The 16,573-nt window shown below is 37.0% G+C and overlaps 1 protein-coding gene across 1 annotated transcript in view; it reads right to left on the reverse strand.

Moving 5' to 3' along the window:
• The window catches only part of LOC139744549 (contactin-2-like), a 123,287-nt gene that overhangs the window by 72,938 nt on the left and 33,776 nt on the right, over positions 1 to 16,573 (reverse strand). Inside the window, exon 2 of the mRNA XM_071654984.1 lies at positions 8,064 to 8,111. The gene's annotated coding sequence lies outside the window, so the exon portion shown is untranslated. The remainder of the gene's footprint in view (positions 1 to 8,063; positions 8,112 to 16,573) is intronic.

Below are 16,573 nucleotides of genomic sequence, written 5' to 3' on the forward strand. Positions count from 1 at the left end.
AGAAGAAGAAGAAAAAATGAACAAAAGGGAGGTTGGCAGAAAAGAGAAAGCAAAACACTAAACAAGATTCAATCCTGTGTTCAACTCACTGCAAGTTTGCCGCATTCTTAATTAGAGTCTAGGATATTTATTGGACACCAAGCCACAGGGGCCTCTGGGTAAAGAGATGAGTCTGTGTAATAACCTGATCAAACGGCCTACCACGGTATCCAAGGCGGTAAAATGCACATAATTTCATCTGCAATCTCAGGGCGTGTTCACAGTTCTAGCTGAGTGCAAATGAAGAAGACGACTTTTCATCTCTTACACGGTGCATACTTGTTTAATGATAAAAGTCAAACATTCGCTTTCATCAACTATTTGAACTGCTCTGAAATGAATCTAATACTGTATGCATGGCATGGACATGATTGATTTAAGAGGTGCCACATGTTTGAAGATTTTTTTTTTTTTTTCATGAAGGAACATAGCTGTCAAACTAGTATGAATAAAAGATGATTTGTTAGCATTATTGCTGATTTCATAACTGGCAACAGGTGCATTTCATTTTTCTATGGCATACATGTGCGATGAGATGGCGGAAACAGAGCATGCAGTGATATGCCTGGCTAAACCCGAGTTCACGATCACCTTGGGATACATGCATGTGAACACGGTTTATTTCTCTGGAGATATCACCGTGAGGGCCCAGGGGGAAGACTGCTCAGGAAGAGAAGATGGGATCACGAAAATCACGTAGAGGGAACAGAGAAAGAGAATGACCGAGAGAAAGAATGAGAGAATGAGAGGGAGAGAAGGAGAGAATAGAGGCACAGTGCGTGGATGACAAGAGTAATATTTTACTGGTGACTGTCCTAGGAGCATGCTATAGAGTGTGGCTACAGGGCGGGGTCAGTGGGTATGGTCACAGTAAGAGGTCTACTGCATTTGCACTGCCATGGGTGTGTTTGTAAGAATTGTAAAAATTTAATTAGTCGAGAACAATACTTACTATAAAAATGTTGGTTCTATGCAAGTACTGCAAGTTATACTGCTCTTTCTATTCAAACTGATTTCAGTTGGGTCTTTGTGGCTTTACTAAATCCTCCCTACTATTGTAAACTAATTATAAGGACAATATTCTTACGAATTCATATGGCTGCCTTCAGGCAAGTTTTAGCAATTCTGTAGAGGCAAACAATTGAGGTGGCGGAATCTTTGGCTTGTTTCATCAACGTAGTTCTGGGGGAGACTGAATTGTGGCAGTCTCTCTTTTTTTTTAATCTTTCAATTGTTTTATTAAACAACATCAAACAAAATTACAGAGATCAAAAACATGATTATACAAATAGAAATAAACAAGAAAAGAAAAAAAAAATAAAAAAAGCAGCATACAAAAACCAATCATGTTAATTATGAATTACTAAACAATATACATTCTATCAGGTAAAACAGTGTTATAACGAGGTTTTTAGGAACATATTTTTACCATTAACCCTTTACTTCATCAGGTCCGTAGTCTATCAAGATCTCTCTTTTTAAGTGTGAAGCCACCTATTCTTGTGTCCTTGTCAAGGAGATGTTCATGTTTGCCTGATACATTATTTCCTTTAGATGATACTACTTGTAAAACCCGAAATTTGAGCACTCATATTTTTGTGACTTTCACGCAAGGAGCCAAGATTCACACAAGAGGTTTTGTGTACCCAATGCATTGAATGCCAGTGGCAATTGCAAAAGTTTCATACTGCGAAAAAGGCCATCAGCTCAAATTCGCGAAAACTTCAGGCCACGAAAGATTATGGTTTTACAGTATATCCAAAAACTGATCACATAGTAGTATTCCACAGTATGCAATGATGAAAGAAGGGCTCTGCAAACTGCATTCTCAGAGTTAGTTGATTCTCTATGTATGCCTGCATGATGTAAATTGATTCACACTAAGTCAGCCTTGCGTTTTGCCTTCTCAGACCAATAAGAAAAAGTGTTATATTTTCTGAAATCTTCCCTGAAAGCCATTTTCACCCTATTCTACCTGAAAACCATTTTTACCCTGTTCTGCTGCACTTATCATGAACTGTAACACTTTGCCAGACAAGACCGACAAGATATTGATTTACTTGATAAAAACGTCATTGTAAAGGAAGATGATGGGTAACATGTTGAATATCATGAGATATAATTAGAAAAGATTTTTACTCCTCTGAAAAGGTCTCAAACACTTCTTGAGTATGTCAATGATTTTTTTTTTTTCTCGAAATCTTCTCTAAAAAAAAATCATAAATCAATTGAAGATCATGAACATTATCACCAGGCAAGGTCCAAAAGGAATTGAAATAGAACAAGTAAGCATGCTGCAACCTCAGCTTATGAGGTACTAAATAATTGAAAGAAAGAACAAGAGAATTCCTGCAAGAAGAGATAGCTGATGACAATCACGCCATGGTATTTGATCAATTATCATACCAGAACATTCATGTGAAAAGGCAAAGTATGTCAGTGACATCTAGCAGAAAGCTTTTCAAGGCCATATTCATCTATAGAAAGCAGTCTTTGTGGTAAATAAAAAAAGCACTGGAGCCTCAATTCCCAATATTGTTTGCCAGTGCACGCAAACTACGTTTAGCTTTGCCATAAGGACAGATAACAGTCGCATTGGAGTCACATTGTAGCACAGCTGCGTCTTATAATGTATTCCTCCCTGATCCAATTGGTTTATATTCAGTCAGGCTCCAGAACGTAATGGATGGTGCCCACATGAAAATCTCCTGAGTGTGAATGATAAATATGTGTCTAAATAAAGGCTTATCAAGTCACTTTATACCCTGCCCAGGGTACATCAATGCTCCTCTCCCAGCCCAGAATCCCAAGTTTGTCAGCATGCTGTGTGATGCAGTGCAGAGCTCACATGCAAATTAACTGCTTTCCAGTCTGTTTACATGAACTTGATTAGTGTGGTGAGGAGTGGTAAACATCCTGCCATGACCTACATTAATACAGACTCCACAATTTTTCAGAAATGCACGGATCCCATAAATTGCTAGGTGGATGGGCTGGGAGGTTTGGCAGGCATGTTGACAGTTGACCTGAGGGAGTTAAGTGGAAATATGTCCTACTGTCACATACTTGTTTACAAGTTAAAACATTCTAGCACCAGAAATTGCATGTATCAGGCTCCCCTATCCCACACCATTATCTTGTGTATTGAATGAATGATGCCTAACATGGTTACAGGAGATTTGCAATATAAGTTATTATCATAATGATGGAACCTCACTAATGAAAACAAACCAATGAAAACACACCAATATTTCTTGGGTTGTACTGTTTGCACTCTCAGTTTATATTTCCCTTGAATATTCTTGCACTAACATATCTGCAATCCAAATTTTCTTATAGGGTTCTGCTAGAAGACTTCTGTCATAAAATAAAGCAATCAATCAATGAAGTGAAGTTATAATGTAATAATATTATTTAATCCAAACATTATTTTGGAGGAGTCATCTTGGTCATGTGACTAAGAACCACCAGCCATGTTATGACTCAGTTATGAAATATCATTCATTATCATAACCTATTTTTACCTAACTCTGCTTGGAATACATTCATAATATCGCACCTCATTACACACGATTCAAGACAAGGGGATAAACTTGTCACATAATTCTGTGAAAAATCAAATCCTCATCCTACTCAGTTTGAAATATCAGGCAAGCAATGACATGGTCAAATGAATGATTATTTTGAGTTTCCCTGAAGGATCCTTGTTACGTGGCTCACTAAACTTCACACTGTTGTCACCTTCAAACTTGTCAAGTTTTGCCAATCAGTTTCATGATTTCACTCCCTGTGAAGCAGTGTGAAAACTTTTGTTATTTTACTGAACACAAGATGCACATGCTCCAGAAATTAATCACATGATTTCCTGCTTTTGATTCATTGATTTACACTCAGTAAAGGCTACAGAGGTGGTACCCTTGAGGGTAGATAATTGGTGTGACAGAGAATACAATTAGTGTAGTTCAGTGAATACATTTTTAAAGGATTCAAATCTCTCTTTCTAGTACATGAGGCAATCTCAGGGCTCGACACTAACTTTATTTTTCGGTGGCCCGATGGGGCCACCAAAATCATCAATTTCAAATTTTTGGTGGGCCCGAGAGAAAAATTTGGTGGCCCGAAAAAAAAAAAAATTGATAAAAGTCCTTTTTTTTTTTTTGATAAGTCGCACACCCGCCGCATGCATTTATGCATTTCTGGCGCAAAAAGTTACGAATTTATTGACACACTTTTCAAAAAATTTGGGTGGCCCGAGGTGGGCCACCAAATTTGCCCTTTTCTGAAATTTGGTGGCCCGACTTTCATTTTTGGTGGCCCCGGGCCACCGGGCCGCCGTTAGTGTCGAGCCCTGCAATCTCATTGCATACATTTACAGTCCTTTATGGTAGCTGAGTAGACCACTTTCCAAGCGTGTTCAAATTCAGAGATGCATTACATTTGATTCTGACAATTATAGAAGGTTACTTCAGACTTGCATAACATAGCAACAACAAATGCCATCTAGATCCCTAGTAGTGAAATGTATTGGACATAGATACAGATGGGTGGTATAGTTTGTTACAATACTAAGTTCTCTTGGAAAACTACCATAATATTTGAATACATCAGTAAATTATTTTATTGTTCGGCTGAGTGAGTGGGACAGAGCGCAGTAGTGAGAAAAAAAAAATCAGCAGTTTTTAAAAATATTCTCATGGTGGAAAGTACATAGGCACCTACTGTATATCATGTGTGACAAAGCACTCTCTCTGTCATAAATGAAGTTTATAAGGGGCAGAATATTTGGGTTCTCTCCTTTCTGGATGTGCCAATTCAGTTTATTTTCTGTTGAAGAATACAAGACAGCTATATGTATCATTTTAACTTTATGAAGTTAATGACTGGATGTACTTTTAATGTGTTCAACACATATCAGCTACTGCCACTAGGGCTAAAATGAACCTGTTGAATACATTTCTTTCATATCAAACTGATGCAAAATATTCAAAATTTCTCATTGAACACTACCACAGGTGGTAGTATTGCCTTGCTTGAGAAATACTGGGCATGTTGTGCGCATTCTCCCAATTTTTTCACAATCATAACAACTGATTCAGAGCCTCAATCATTAATGACTACTAGAGCAGAGCACGGGATGAAACATGTCTATTTCCATCTCGTTCTGTGCCGTTCTTGTTGTAGTTTTCTATAGAGCAGACAAAGGCATGACTTGTTCATCAATCAGACCCTGATTGGCTGGGGAATGAGTGAGAATGAGTCACTATGGGAAAGTCTGCGTTCAAGGTTATCCCTGGGCCCCATTACTGCAATCCACTGCCATAGCTCCTTGGGGCAGGCGAAGTGTAAGAGGTGACCACTGCATTTCTGAGAACACAGCTACTGCAGCAAAGCAGTGAGCAGGGAGGATTTTGATAACTACAAACTATAGAAGTGAACACGTGATCCCAGGATGCTACATAAGCAGTATGTCTACAACAGACATTGTCGAAGTAGAAAAATATCAAAAGTATGATTCAATGTCACTATGTAAAAGCTAAGTATGGCAGCTGAAGGATAGATATGAATGACAATACCGTGATATGAAGAGCTTCACTCTTCGCTTCTACGTGAGGGCAGCCTTTGAAATGAGGTCGCCCCTTCTTGGTGATCAATAAGAGACAAATATTGATCCTGTGAGCACACTATGAAGACTGTTTGTATTCAAACAAATCAGTGGTTGTCCAGAATGAATCGACACAATATTCAACAAGGCATTATGCGGGTGGATTACTAATTTCACAAAATAGGCTGGTTTACACACACATGCACATAATAATTTATATGAACAAACACACAAACAAAAGTATACTGTGCACTCTGTATGTGAAAATATAACAATGTTCGAATGATATCTTTTGGTTGTCTGCTTCTGGAGATGAATACACATGAGCTGACTCATGTACTGAATTCCTGACTAAATTATTCCTTATTAAGATCCAAGATTGATTGAAGGCATGTACAATATCCTCATTTATTCTATAAGATGAGTGAATCATGTTGGTTTTGATTGTAATGATAAATGATTTATAGAAAAGAGATTTGCAGTAAATCTTCATTCATTCACCATGATGCTAGTACACTCTTGACAGCATGGGGGGGGGGGGGGGGGGTGGGGGAGAAATTTTCTTGTGGTTTTGAGTTTTCACAGCATCACAGGAGCCAGTGCCTGAGGAGCCCAGTTTATCTCTACTGCAATTTGGGTAAGAGGAGTTTTGTTTATTGGGAGTGTAAATCAGCCAGGATTTATTGCTTCGCTGTTGACCTTTCAAATGAGGACAATGCTAAGCATGCATTGGATCTGCAAATAGAAGATCTGTACAATTTGAGGCATCCTCTTTCTCTTCTCTCTCGTGGTCAGAAAATCTATTTTCAGATGAGCAAGCTTTACAACTATGGCCCTATATCAATATACACCAAGGAGACAGTGTATTTTGCTCTACTCTACACATTCAATGGCAGAAAAGCAGAAAGCTTTCAGCAATATCAGTGATATATGAAAAGACATCTCCCTCATCTAAACTCAGTTCCTCTTATTGTGATAGATATCTCATTATAATTATTTTCACTGATATCATTATTTTTATCATAACTGTTGTTCATGCTTTGACTACTACTACTACTCAACTACTACTGAGTATTACTATTTGTACTTCCACCTTTATGCAGATACACAACTGAATACCACTTTCACACATTGCCAAATGTTTGGTTTATATAATTTGCAAACTAAAACTAGTACCTAAAAATATTTTTTCAGCTTTACACATAAACGTAACAAAAACTAGGTTGTTGCTGATTTTTTTAAAAATCTAAAATCTGTATAATAATGAAAACCAACACAATCAAACTTTCACAACTATATAATACACTCAGCAAAAAAAGAAAGTAAACACTTTTTCAAGTTTATATTACTCATAGAATGTTTGGTGAAATGTTAACGTATTATATACCATATGAAAGGTAATTTAATTGGCTATCAACTTGATAAGTCAATAAAAAGGGAAACTTTACACATGGGTGAACACCTTTGTTTTTCTCTTCCAAGGCACAAAAGTGAAAATTGCAAAAATGATCAAGTTGTCATTGATGCGTAAATGCTCTTCCATGTAACAATAAGAACAAAAGACAAATTTGACACAATAATGAACATGGATTCAGTTTCAAAAATATACCTATGATCTCTATAAATTCTTTAAAGCCCAAAAGATCAATAAAGGCTAAAAATAATGGAGGAAAATGAAGAATGTTCTGTCAAATCAAAAGTCACATGAAATGAGAGAATAAGCAACATTAACAAAAATGGTAGAATTTTGAATTGAATATTCAAATTAGGAAATTTGTAAATTATATTTGGTTCTTGAATTTGTCTTATGAATTCTTAAATTACTAAATTGAATGAATGAAATAAAGATATTCTGTTCATTTAATCATCTTCGTGCCCTTACTCCCTATGTCACTTGAAGTTTTAGTTCAGTAAAAATTCTTATTTTCCGCCCTGAAGTTTCCCACTTTTATTTTGTTTGAGGTTATAAGGAGATTAAGAGAATATAAACTTATTTTTGCCATTTCTTTGTGTCTCTCTTTGTGTTAAACTGGTCTTTTGTTATCATTGTTGTCTTAAAGGGCATTTGCAAATGAAAGACAATATGTCAATTTTTGCAATTTTTACTTTTGTGATTTGGAGGATAAAAACAAATGTGTTCACTCATGCATAAAGTTACCTTTTATATTGACCTACTAGATTGATAGCCAATTAAATTACCTTTAATATGGTATAAAATATATTGATTTTCATGAAAATCTTCTATGAAAATTTTGAACTCGAAAAAGTGTTTACTTTCTTTTTTTGCTGAGTGTATATAGTAATACGAATATACCAACTGAGAAATTTGTTTCATGTGTTACTTTCTCTTTAAATGTTCTAGTAAAAACTGCTTTGACAGTAATTGTCAATGACAACATCAAAGCAATATTGATATGCTCACCTCCAATGAGGCTGGATGGGAGAAAATGACCTCAAATGGTGTGGCAGCCTGCAAAATATAAAAGAGAAAATGTACAAATAATTGAAACCAGTGGATTACACTTGAGAATAGAGTGGACACAGCTCACAACAGCAGACACATAGTCCCATATGAATATGGAAGAAATACATTATATTAGCACTGAGGGAGAGAGGGAGTGCAAGGTTTGGTTCAGTTTAATCACATGTGTAGCAACATTGAACATTAATAATCATCTCACATCTCACTAAGATGACAGTATTTATTATGTATATCATGACCATAGTAAATGTATGCTCTTTCTATATTTGGACCTTCATTGGGTTTCGTTACGATTTATGTGTAGATTAGTTAAACTCAATCCAACCGGCTTTTTCAACACACCACATATCAATGTTTTACAGGCCTCTTCATGTTCTGTATGATATGCCTCCAGACTATAATGAATAATAAAAACTGATCTTCACATGAACGAAAAACTATTTTGCACTGTTGCAGAATATTAGTGGTTTCTAGTTTTAGTATATGATGCATACAGTGTGTAGTGGTTCACACAAAGCGAGTCTACACGTGTACTTGCATTTCCAATCAATGTCAAACAGCTTTAAATTTGTTCTGTCGACAAGTACCACAGTCACATGAAATATTAATGTATACTCTGTCCAAGATTAAGAGCTATACTACTGAATGATACATGGATAACGATATTCCTGTAAATTTAAAATTGTAAATGTGCTCTCCCACAAATGTGATATGAAGTCAGTTTACTTCTCATTGCCAAAAGTCTCTGTTATTGTATATAAGCTGTTATTTTTGCATAGTTATACAGGTATTTTTGCGAATGAGGAAGTCTCAGATATTTGTGTAAGATGTTATTTTCGTGACTTGACACTGAGGCAATTATAAGTGCACTGTTACCCTAGTGTACAGCATTATTTTTGCATGTTGTTGAATATGCAGTCCAACAGTGATTCGCAAAATTCATAAAGGTTGGACACTTGTGAAAATAACAGCTTACAAACTAAGTTATAACGGGATAAATTATGACTGAAGCAGATCAAAGACTTTGTACATTTGCTTGGGCCATTTACTACAACCTAGTAAGTACTCAGTGGAGTTGTGTACATGTATTCACATCAGTGCATTTGGACTCAAAGTTTACATTTGAAGGGAGCCCCATGGCAACGTCTCATAATCTACGCTTCAATGAGAGATAATGCAGTGCTGTCAAATGGCGCTGGACTGATGGCTCATGCCTTCAGGGACAGCTTATGTGAACACTGTGGAAAAATGCTGGATGCTTTTAGCACAGCTATTTTTTTTTTCTTCTGTTTTCAGCACTGGTGGCAAGAAATAACTCTCATTTATGTCACTTACTTACATTCACTGATAGACACACTTGATAAAGTGTTGTATCTAGGATACAACTACGTCAAGGCCTGTTGGTAAAAAAGAACACTCCAGAATTGGATAAAAAGCTACAGCAATATATGCATAGGGTCTTACTACCACAGAGTGAGACCGACTGAAATATATCTTTGTTTTTAAGTACCATGTGAGGAATTTATGATCTTACACACACTGTCTCTATCTTAGGAAAAACTGCACAATATGCACACTTCTACGAACAATTCAACCACTGTAACGGCACGCAATATTAATCGTTCTTCCCTGATTATGTGTTGTACAAAGTTAAGGTTTAATGGACCAGTTTTGTATTTTATTTCATTTTATGCTTGTATGTCAAAGTCACCAATGACAGCCTCCGAGTTTTCCAGAAGACTGCCTGACCCAAATAACAGATGTTTTCAAAGCATACAACAGACCTGCTCTACTACCACACTAGCAGAAGCAGGTGAGATACATAGTTTATATGCCTGCCGGGTACGTACTAGGTATTTGGGCTGAAGGAAACTCTGGACAGGGAAATATTACATTGTAAAACCTGTCTACTGAATGTCACAAATATGCTACAAACACTCTCAAAGGAAGAGATCAACATCAATCTATAACTTTATTCTCCAGGTGTCTGGTGTAAATATGCAACTCTTGGAGACAGCAACTAGTAAGAAATGGCAGGAATGCTGTCATATGACCTGACTAGAAAAATACACAAACATGAAACATGGCTTCACAGTCAACCAAAGATGTCTGAATGCAAAATATGACAAGTATGTTACAGTGACCAGCTGTAGTAGTTGAGATGTTACATTCTATTTTCCAGCCCAGGTCAGATTTTATTTAACAAACATCTGGATGTACCAAGAAGACTACAAAATATTAGGCCTACACATCTCTTACCATTCACTCAGCATCATCCAAAAGAGAATCTTGACTTGTCTTCATTCTCCACAAATGTATTTGCTTGAATTTGATATGTTTTGATTATATCTAGAAAATAAATTTTGAGAAGGTTCAGGGTCAGGTGCACTATCCAACAGAAGAGGCATCTACTACAAGCCCTCCACTTGAATCAATACCATCTGCACACTTGCTGCTAGAAAATGTCACAAAAGCAGACCTATCAAATTTCAGCATTTTTACAGGATGCATATTGAGTTCATGCATAAATCAACATGCAACACTGGATTATAATCACATCCAGATCCTGTGTACTAAGAATAAATATGCACGAAATGTCTAAAAAAATTGATAATTTGAGCTGACTTTATGCAAAAATAACATCCACAAGGGGGATGCATATATGATATTTTATGTGCCATATGTTTATACGGCCTAGATGCATAAAGCAACTTTGACAAATTCCGCATCGTAGTGACAGGGAGACATGTGTGCTGTTAATAATGCAAGCTGCCTGAATAGCTCGGCCATGAAATGTCCATTACATGGCTACCATAGTACCTGTTTGGCAGAATGAGCTAGTGCTTGCTGCTTTGAGCTGTCTATCCTATTGCCACTCGGTAAAATGCTCACAATAGTCATAAATGGCTCGATATTGTCACATCATCAATTTGAATGACCTTGCACACATAGTTGGGCAACCATTGCTCATCACCTGCCTCATTTCGATCTTTCAATGAGAAACAAAATGCACTGAGAATACTTTCAAAGCTTCTCACAGGTCAAATCACCTGCAGATTACGTTATGCAATGGCCTGAAACAACATATTGCTACTGCATTCAAATGGTTTATGGAACCATTCTCTGCAGCAAAAGAAAAAAAAACCAACAACACAGCAAAAAATAAAAACAACAATAAAACAAAACATCAACAGCCTTCAGAGATAGAAGAAATGGACCAAATTCAAATAACTTCACAAAGTTGTATGAATGAAAACACGTTTAGGGCAAAATGTGAACTGTATTTTTCCATATCTATTCAAAGCATAGATATATTTGCACACTAGTGTTGATGAGATGATCACTAATAGAGCCACATCCCATAACACATCTAGTTCCCTTCCAAGATTTATGCACTACTAGCCAGTCTCTTCCCTCATAACACTATACAGTATATTGTCTATGGTTCATCACAAGGTAAGGAAACATACCCATACTCAAGAATTAACTATACCTATGAGGAACCCCCTTGTAGGTTTCATCTTTCTCACACCATCCATTGCATCTATCTACCCCCACCCCCATTCCCTCTCCCATCGATGCCCACTCTGTGCTGAACAACGCTTAATCCATCCTGATGAATATTGCATGGCCTCAGAATGCAGGAGTCATCACCATCTCATATTAGCTGAACCACATTAGACGGATGGCTAGATGATATAGCCCTGCATGAATGTGGGTCACTCATCAACCCAGAGATATATGGGACTTAAGGTGAGCACTACTCCAGCAGCACACTGAGGTACAATTTTGTAATGTGTATACATACACACATACATAGACAGACAAACAGACAGACAGAAGCACTACATTGCTGTTAGAATGTCCTCTTCACCTTCATCCTACTGGGGACATATATATGGATAGAGCAACTTCATACCCAAATTTTATGGCTAACCTCTATCAACTTTTTTTTTTGTATGTAAACCTCTATATTAAACTTGTTGTTCATGACAAACTTGTATGACACGTTGTAGGCCCATATGCCATAATCTATCGAGTGCCATTTTTCTTTTTCGAATCGGGACTTCCCGACAATTTCGCGAGTGGTTAAAGTCACGATCATAGAGTATAGTAATCAGTGGGGCGATACATGTACAAGTTGTACACATGCATATTGTATTTATGTCAGAATCATAGTTAATAATATTTTTTTGTGTGTGTTGTTGAATTTGCAAATAGCATTCAATTCACAAAATTCTCAAGAACAAAAACCCAGTGATATATTGCGGTGTACACAGTAGTGACCGATATTGCAATGTATTGCAATGCACTGAATAGCTTGTTACAAGGCCTATGGAATGACATTTATACATTAGTAAGGTGATCCAATGAGAAGTATTGTGTTTACTTCATAGAATGCACCTGCTTCTGCTGGGTTATCTTTACTGGTGCCAAAGACTTCCCTAGTAGGTGCAGGATATTTTGATATCCTTTGACTGCCATGTGTTAAAATGATATAAATCAGATGAAAACGAGAGCATAGGTGTTGAAGAAGCCTCCCACATAGACTAATCACCATATTTCTGGTCATCAGTGTCAAAACTATTTCACGTATTATCGCAATCCAATACATAAGCTTAAAGGAAACTAAAACATAATATAAATGTGGATCAAGTGAAAGCAGCAATATTAGCTGAGCACATCAGTGAAAGTAGAAATATTAGCTGAGCACATCAGTGGAAGTTTGAGGAAAATCGGACAATCGAATGAATTCTTAAAGAAGTGTTGGTACCACATCGCTGAATAAGTAGACTACTACAGTTCATGGCATCACGTATGGACAACACCATAAAGAAAATACGAGAAAGTTTCATTCTATACGAAGAGTAGACATTCCATCCACTTGATCTTGACATATGTTAGGGGTACGTTCATACCCCCTGCTTTCTGAAAGAGGTAAGTCAAATGCTCTTTCATTATGCCAAAAAAGTGAAAATATATTGAATTTTCTTTTCACTTCAACAATGAATACACCCTATATACTGCATACCCCAAGAAAATTGCATAGGCCTACCCCTGCTATACATATGCTGTAATCAACTGATGAGTTTTATCCAACCCACAGAGACCTTGTCATCTAGCAGAAGTATCATGCATCTCAGGGACAATTTATTTTACAAAAGCAAACATGCAGAGGAATGAAGGATGTATCAACCATAGGTCTGTTCACACATGCACATGAAATTGATGGTCTTTTAAGATCTTCTTTTGCGATACAAAATACTCAACAACTATGACAATCCACATCGAATTGTGAAATTTGATTCTTGATGCTGTTTGAAATACTTGCAATAATTTGCACTAAGAGAAAAACAATTGTCTCCCTTTTTATCTTTATAATGCAATGATGCAACTCCCTGCACAAGGTCCAGGTTGAAGGTGCCTTGGGTCATGCTCTGGTCATTGTGTCTAAAGGCTTGTGTAGCTCAGAAATCTCAAGTGGATCACTTTGAGTTGTACAAGTTATTTTGGCCATGTGTGAATGGTATAGAAAATAATTATTTTTACAACGTGATAACAAAAAAAAAAACAACAACAATAAGCCCTGTGCACAAAAGGGCTTTTACATAGAGGGGACCTGAGGAAACAATGATAATGAACACAAATAAAACATACCTGGTACCAAAAGTATGAGCATGCCTTGGACATCTATATTAATGTCACAAGAAACTTGAAAATAATCCTTCTTATTGTTTTGTTTCCCTTTCTCATCACTACAGCCTATGTCATCATAATTGTGTGAGAGGGATTGAAAGAAGATAAATACTTAGGAGTACGGGAGGACGGACTGATTTTGCTACAACATGCATTTCTCATAGACACCTGCCCGAGTATACTCAGGACTCGTCTTCAATGGGTTAATTCATCAAAATATACCCTAAACCTATTGAGGGGGGACTAACAGCAGTGTCCATGTACATGTAGTTGGCTTGATTTGAGTGCTCATCAAGGCTACTTTGATTAATATGTGATATGATGTAGAGTGACTCCAAGGCCTACTGTAGACCAGGGACATTTACTATCTGCTTTGGCTGCTTTGTTAATTTGATAAAATTGGTTCCGTTCACATTTACTGCTTGGGGGAGCACAATTGAGGAGATACTTGAAGAAGAATTCTACCTCACTGACAAACATATACCACAAAAGAGAAATTTAGAAGAAAAAAAATGGAACAGAAATCAAATGAACATCTGAAAATTTCAGAAAAATTCTGAATATTACCACCTTTGATGTGTTAAAATGTCTTAGGAAAACAAAATCTCATTCTACCTACTGCAGATCCCAGTGTCACATGATCATGATATACCGGTAATGTGCCTTGCTTGCTTATGTTGTATGTGTCTATGCATATCATTATGCATAAAGAGAGTGAGTACTGTATATGCCAAATATTTCACAAAGTTTTTATTTTTGGGAATTTCTTGAGTCAAGTGCTATTTGCAAAATTGAAGACATGCGAAAATATTGACTCTGACCCTGATATGAATATGTGGCGTACACGTATACATTTCTCCATTTAGTAATCGCGAATTTAACAACTCGCGAAATCGCCGGGAAGTCCCAATTTGTGAAACTTTAGACTCGCTATATATATGGCGTATACAGTAGCTGAAAGAATGTCAGATGCCGAAATGACAATCAGTTTATCCCTTTGTTTTTATACAGGTTGTCACTTTTAAGAAGCAATGATTTTCATTGTTGTTGTTGTTGTTATTGTTGCTGTTATTACTTGCAGACCATGGTCCCATTCACACACACCCAACACTGACGGTGCTTAAGAATGTACAGTTGCAACATAATGTGAAAACTGTTATTTGCTGTGTGTGGACACATACAAAAAAAAAGAAAGAAAGAAGGAACTCTCGCAATATGCATTCCAATGCAAAAATTGGTCCAACTTGATTATCATTATTATTATTATTTTTTTTTTTTTGGGGGGGGGGATTTCTCAGGATAATTTGTGGGTGAACTGAATGGATGTGAACACAAACCCTAATTTTTGAAATTCCATAATGCAACTAACCACACTAGGTTCGCACATCACACTCTGGTGCCCAGAGTCGTGCTTAGGTCATTGCTTAAGTACAGTCAGGAGATTCACAGCACTTTATTTGCAGCCAAGGAATTTTTATTATTATTACTTTTTTCCGTGAGTGAACAGAGGCAAATTAAATTGATTTTCGGATTGCGATGCAATACTAATAACTCCTGTGTGTGAATGTGGAATATAATTGGAGTTCTTTGTGAATGACTACTTTGACTGAAAGTACCGTACAAAACAATAACAATGTAGAGGTGTCAATATTCTTCAATTTGTCTCCGTGTACAAATGAAATTACAAATTTAATTTGTAGAGGGAGACAAATCGAAGAAAATTCACACCTCAACCTTCATCCCTCTGCTTAATATTCTCCTGCTTTCTTTAATAACAATGGAAATAAAAATGTGCAAAAACACATGTGTACAATGATATCTCCAGGTAGAAAGTGGTGTAAGAAATAAAAGGTGCACTGTAGGGCGTTGATAGAGTTGTTCTCCACCAGCATTGTGGTTGTGAGAATTTACACTCAGGCCTTTTGCACTGAATCTGTCATGCCAGCCAGTTAGACTTTTAAGTCATGCTGCTGTTGAGCATCCACTAGAAGTCATTTTGATCCAAGACAACAGTTCAGATTGCTTTGCCAACCCCATTTGACATTTAAACCCCGTTCAATGCCCCTCCGGGCCATACACACACAATAAAAATTTGATTTGGAATGCTCATTATCTAGGTGCTTTCATAAAATGGTCCCTTATCATACCCAGTGGGGCGCAGACATCCTCCATAGAAGGACACAAGTACAATACAAGCTGTATTCATGTAGGATATGGCTGGGCATACACTGACACATATGAAGCATCACCATGAGCTATGCAATCCATGCAGTAAGACATGTAGAACCCAAGGAGGATGCTGGCAGAGTTCAAAACAGATAGCCTGGAGGGGGTTAGGGATGGCTGGCTGTCTTTCAACAGGATAGTGCTGCATGGATACTCAACAGGCCAGTAAATGCTTTAGTCAGAAGTGTGACCCATCATGCTGTGCATGGTAATGAACCCCTATGATATGTTTATCAGTAGGTCAAAATCTACACAATACAGAGATGGTTTACGGCAGAACTTTTCCACACATACTGCAGGCAATCATATAATGCCACTGCCTACATGTCTAAACATCAGTGCAAAAAAATAACATTCAGACACATTACACAACATACATAGTACAGGCATCAATCAATATATACAGCGATCAAGCCACTACAATATAGTAGGGCCTACATGTTCAATCATTCTTTCACATACTCAAAAGCTGTCATTTTCACGTAAAGATATTTTTTTCGAATGAGGTCATAGACATTTTCACGAGA

This window comes from Diadema antillarum, unplaced genomic scaffold (assembly GCF_040938485.1).
Source record: "Diadema antillarum isolate AM-2024a unplaced genomic scaffold, OU_Dant_1.0 seq00001189_RagTag, whole genome shotgun sequence".
Lineage (NCBI taxonomy): Eukaryota > Metazoa > Echinodermata > Echinoidea > Diadematoida > Diadematidae > Diadema > Diadema antillarum.